Source organism: Amphiura filiformis, unplaced genomic scaffold (genome assembly GCF_039555335.1).
Source record: "Amphiura filiformis unplaced genomic scaffold, Afil_fr2py scaffold_24, whole genome shotgun sequence".
Taxonomy (NCBI): domain Eukaryota; kingdom Metazoa; phylum Echinodermata; class Ophiuroidea; order Amphilepidida; family Amphiuridae; genus Amphiura; species Amphiura filiformis.
This window is the reverse complement of record NW_027305488.1, coordinates 738,315-743,729: the sequence shown is the minus strand read 5'-3', so window position 1 is coordinate 743,729 and position 5,415 is coordinate 738,315. Positions and strand designations below refer to the sequence as shown.

At 35.6% G+C, this 5,415-nt stretch overlaps 1 long non-coding RNA gene across 1 annotated transcript; it reads left to right on the top strand.

Annotated features, from left to right (window-relative positions):
• Positions 1-2,860: 2,860 nt before the first annotated feature.
• LOC140143611 (uncharacterized) lies at positions 2,861-3,634 on the top strand. Its single transcript, XR_011857778.1, has 2 exons — positions 2,861-2,933; positions 2,972-3,634. It is a non-coding gene; the product is annotated as an uncharacterized lncRNA (long non-coding RNA).
• Positions 3,635-5,415: the final 1,781 nt, after the last annotated feature.

Genomic DNA, 5,415 nt, shown 5'->3' with positions numbered 1-5,415 from the left:
TGCGCCGTTCCAAACTTGACTTTTTGTCATATTTGTAACGTTTAAACATGTTCCAACTTACACATAAATACATACATGTATATGGAATCAGCAAAATCGTTTGGGTTTGTCAAGTCAACAGAGCAATATAAAATTATTTAAAAAACAAAACAATGAGACCAATCGATCTCCGATATTTTGCCAAAATCATAACGAGTCATGAACGGTTGTGTGATAGCATGTAAAACTACGTCATTTTAAAGAACAGATGAACACTGGGCTGTTTATCTTAAATCATATTTTCATCTTTACAAGGGGTTGACACTAGTATAAATACATTAAGGGTAGACGAGGAGTTGTTGGTCGAAGCAACCAAAAAAATCGATTTTCATTCTCTAGATCAATAAATTATTGACAAATAACACCTTGATGTTTTGCAAAGGTTCATTCTACGAATTATATAATTTGAAAACTTGCTTAATTTATTGTTGTATATGAGTTATGTACATTTTACAAAAGTGTTGTTGTTTCAGCCCTCTTTACAACATAACTCAAGAACCACAGGACCTACAAAATTATTTCTGTGATATTTGAATTCTTCTACACGCTCGCAAGGAAATGAGCAATGCAATTTTTGCCAAAGCTCATTACCATTCGCAAGATGTTGTGAACTACCAAATCGCAACACTTTAAAATAGTGTATTACCTTAAAACATCATAAAAATGAGTAACAAATAGCAAAGAAATTTTCTAAAAAAATTATGAAATATTAAGAGTAACTTATATTAATGGGCTGAATTAAAGTTAAAATATATGTAAATAGCGCCCTCAATTTCCATACAAATATACAGTTTAGAGAATAAAAACACCACAAAAGCAGAAAAAGATGAATAAGCTGAAAAATACCCGGAAAAGCTGAAAATATATGTACATATTTGTGCGATAGTTGTTGGTATTGTCCAGGTCTAGAATTGCACATTATATAATGTTTAGAAATGTACAAAAATTTAATAAAATCATGATCACATCAAACAATCGTGATGTCTTTACATCGGTTGAATGATCTTGAACCCTACCCCACCTATGGAGCTTCATACACTCATTTCAACCCAAAAATGGGGATTAGGAGGCCAAAAGTGGTATAAGTCATATGATTACCGTGTCGCCCTTTCTCCGATCTGAAGTTTGCGTCTGCACTTGTTAAATTCGTTTTTCTTTTTAACTTTTAATAATACATTTAGGTGATTTAAACTGTTCTTTTCTGTTGATAGGTCATATAGTTTTAATATATCCATAATCTATCACATACAGGCCCCATGTCACTAGGAAAAAACCGGGAAATCGCCATAAACTTTTTATTATTAACATAATTTGAAATTTGTTAAATAAATCTTTTTTAATTATTGTGATTTGTCATTTTTTGGCGAAGTTTGAAACATGTCCCACGATTTTACAAAAATGTTGGCAATTTTACAAAAATGTTGGCGATTTTACCAAAAATGTTGGCGATTATACAAAAATGTTGGCGATTTCCAAAAAAATTTGGTGATTTTACAAAAAGAACAATGTATGCGATTTCACAAAAAATGTGGCGATTTTACCAAAATTTTGACGATATTACAAAAGTTTCTGATATTTTGCGAAACTTTTTGCGATTTTATAAAAATGTGGCGATTTTAGACATTTTAAAGCGATTTTACACAAATTTAGGCATTTTTATGCGAGTTTGCGGTTTTATGCGAATCCCCACGTTTTCCCTCGTGACATGGGGCCTACATACAGTGCGCAAATAAATTAAGGTACCAGCCCCTATATCCTAAATAGACAGATGTCATAATTGGAACCAGCAGTCAATAGCTGTATCTTTTAGCTCGGATTTAAGACCTCACAAGCAATAAAGACACGATGATCCCTAGGAAGATGCAAATTCAAAAGTTGCCATTTGCTCTATTACATACCCTGTTGATTTGTACACAAATCGTTCTCGAACAAGGTAACTAGCGCCGTGCTTTCCGCCCATTAAAACTAGCGTTATGCTTTCATTGATTAGAAAATAAAAACCCCAACTTCTGATTTAAGGTGGTACTACACCCCTTGATAAATTTGTGACTATTTTTGCATTTTTCTCAAAAAATTATAACACATTGGTAAAAAAAAGTTCTGTATATTATAGGGGCAAAGAATCCAGTAACTACACTGGAATATCAGTGACTCAAGACAAGTGGTTTGTTATTTGTGATAAGAAAAGAGGTACCGCTAGAATGTACCTCATTTCTTAATGAACCACTTGTCTTGAATCACTGACATTTCAGTGAAGTAATTGGATTCCTTTCCCCAACAATATACATAACTTTTGTTAACAGTATGTATTTATTTTGTGAGAAAAATGCAAAATTTGTCACAAAATTTATCAGGGTGTAGTACCACCTTAAATCCTTCTTGAGTCTTGAGTCTCCCTTAGGTTTTAACGTTTCTTTAATTCTCAACCAATATAAACACACGAGGGCTGAAATCAGAGCTAAAAATTAGGTATTGGCTGCTTGTTTCAATTTTGACATGTTTTTTAACTGGTACCTTAATTATGTTGCGCACTGTATTACAATTTAACTCAAAATGTTGCCCTGTCTGGTCTATCGTTGCGGTGTGTATGGATACGTGATCTGGAAAAAGCAATGGAGAAATTAAAATTACTCTATTATACAAACAAAGGAAGAGGCGTATGCATCATACACTGGAGCAAAGAAACATTCAAACCGATTACAAACTAGCGCACGAGATCAAATTAATTATGCTTAATCGTTATTCTTAATATATCAATATACAGGGAAAGAAATATTAAGAATAACGGTTATCCATCAATATACGTCTAGCCCTTTTCTTTTGTTCCATTATCTATTGTATTTCTTTTGTTCAAAGTCTGGTCAACTGTCGATTATATCAAGTAATGTGGACAGGTCAAGATAATGTGGACAGGTCAAGAAAATCTGGACAGGTCAAGATAATCTGGACAGGTCAAGATAATCTGGACAGGTCAAGATAATCTTGGTCAGGTCAATAAATTTTGAACAAGAGAAGTACATGTTCATATTTAGAAACACTGGTCACATTATTTGACTTTTTGGACATTTCAACAAACTTAAAATGCATCAAAGTTTAATATATTTTACACAATCAGCATAAATCATTATGCAAGTTTATGCATATTAGGTTTAAATGAAGATGGTAAACAATACTTGTGTGTATTGAATGACACCAAGAACACCTTTATTGAATAATGCAAATTAGTTTGTATTATGCCTCTTAAAGCCTGTATAATTAGGACGAGGATGTCAATCTACCTTTGTCCCCCCTCTCCCAACTAACGCAGATTCCGACAAAGTAGGTAACAAAACAAGAGCCATGAGGTCTTACAAATTAAGTTCAACCAAGGATATTTTGCACCTAAAATGCAGTACATTACAGGCCACAAGACTAGATGTAGAAAAACTACAACAATCTGCGGCCTAACCCCAACCAAAATAGGTCGAGGAGGGTACCCAGGAATATGCGTTGATTTGGTTCAGGACATTTGTTCTATAAGTATATTAAAGATAAATATAAATTCTATGGTGTTAAATGAGTTACCGTCATGTCTAGGTAAAACACACCCACTTTGATCATTTGACCTTTGAACTATTTACATATTCATTATTAATATTACGAATATGTATAAAGAATTAATAAGGCTATCGAGTGGGACAGGACCATAAGTGAATTGAATAGAATCTCCCGTTAAAATCAATGCTGTATTGATTTGATTCAATCACTGGCAATTGACACTCGATAAGACTTATAGACTCGAACGCAGGACACACGGGAAGAATATTACACTGTCTCGTGTGTTTTTATTTTTGGAAAACCCTAAACTTACACAAGATAATCACATCAGCTTTTCCAGTTTGTCTTTTGGAAAATGAATAAACCATAACAACAAATTCGTTTATTTTGGCTCACCGTATATGTAAGATAAACGGTTCAAAACAGACCATTACCATAGATAATCGGTGTCTTGTTGAGGTATGGTTCGCATGTTGTCGCTTGAAGGCTCGACCCTTCGGGGTCTCGCCTTTCGAGCGACTAACATGCTCACCATACCTCAACAAGACACCGATTATCTATGGTAATGGTCTGTTTCTCACCCTTTATCTACTACTTAATTTGATCTCGTGCGCTATAGCTTGTGATGTTTGAATGTTTCTATGTTCCAGTGTATGATTATATTATTAGGTTGGCGGGTAAGCATCATCAATTGATCTCGTATACTCATGAGTCATGACTGATGTGATATGTGTTGTTGTACTGTTTACCCTGACTGCTCATATCTATATATACTTATATCCATAAGTACCAGACTTGAGTCCTAATTTTCAGAGATAGTCCGTGTAGCTCAGTTGTTAGAGCACTCGCCCCGCAAGCGAGAGGACAGGGGTTCAAGTCCCGGCACAGGCAAGTATGTCCGGAATTTTTACTCTGGTTTATCTGTCTATGCATGTTATGTTTCCACTTGTAATTTCATGCTTAATTGTGATAGTGTGCGATGCGTGATTCTCTTTTCCCTTTATATTCTATTACATAAAAAAGTGTTAATGAACCCGTGTCGAGAAGGAATGGGACTTGCAAAATAAACATTAGAAATCTTATTGTTCTTAGCCGTGTAATATGGCACGATATAACACGGTTCAGCGCGTGTGAGTCGATGCGATTCTCGTGCTATTTGAGCCAATCGGAGGTGCATAGCATAGGTGCACAACTGGACTAATTGATTCTAAGCCCTAGGTAATTTCTTGTATAATGTAGTATTTAGGGACCGTTCATAAACACTTGTTAGGGGGGCCTGATGCAAAACAATTTCATCGCGAAAGTTTTTCGCCCCCCTTTCAGATCTCCAAAAATGACAGCCCCCCCCCCCCCTTGTGACATTTTTTCAGGAGGGTCAAAACTTTTAAGGCCCCCCTTTTTGCATCAATTTAGATGGCGACATCATTATTTTTGTCTTAAAACAACTCGGCTTCGCCTCGCTCAAATTTTGTTTTAAACAAATTTCAGAAACATAAATTTTCATGACCATACTTGGAATCAGCATGACAAATGCATTAAAATGAGTGTAAACAAGCACTCATTTTAAGAAAATATCTCAAAACTGGACTAGTGATGGCTAGCACGCAGAGCAGGCCCAAGTTGTATACGTACCATCCCTTGTCCATCAAATAAGATACCAGGCTGATTCTGTGGGATCACTGGTGGCTGCGGAACCCCCTGCGGTAGCTCACGACTTCTCGCCAACAATCGCAATCCTATCATGGTACCGATGACCAGCGTAACGACAGCAGTTGCTGCAGCGACGGATATTCCAGCAATTGCTCCGGCGGACAGTTCTAAAAACGTATAGTGTAATCG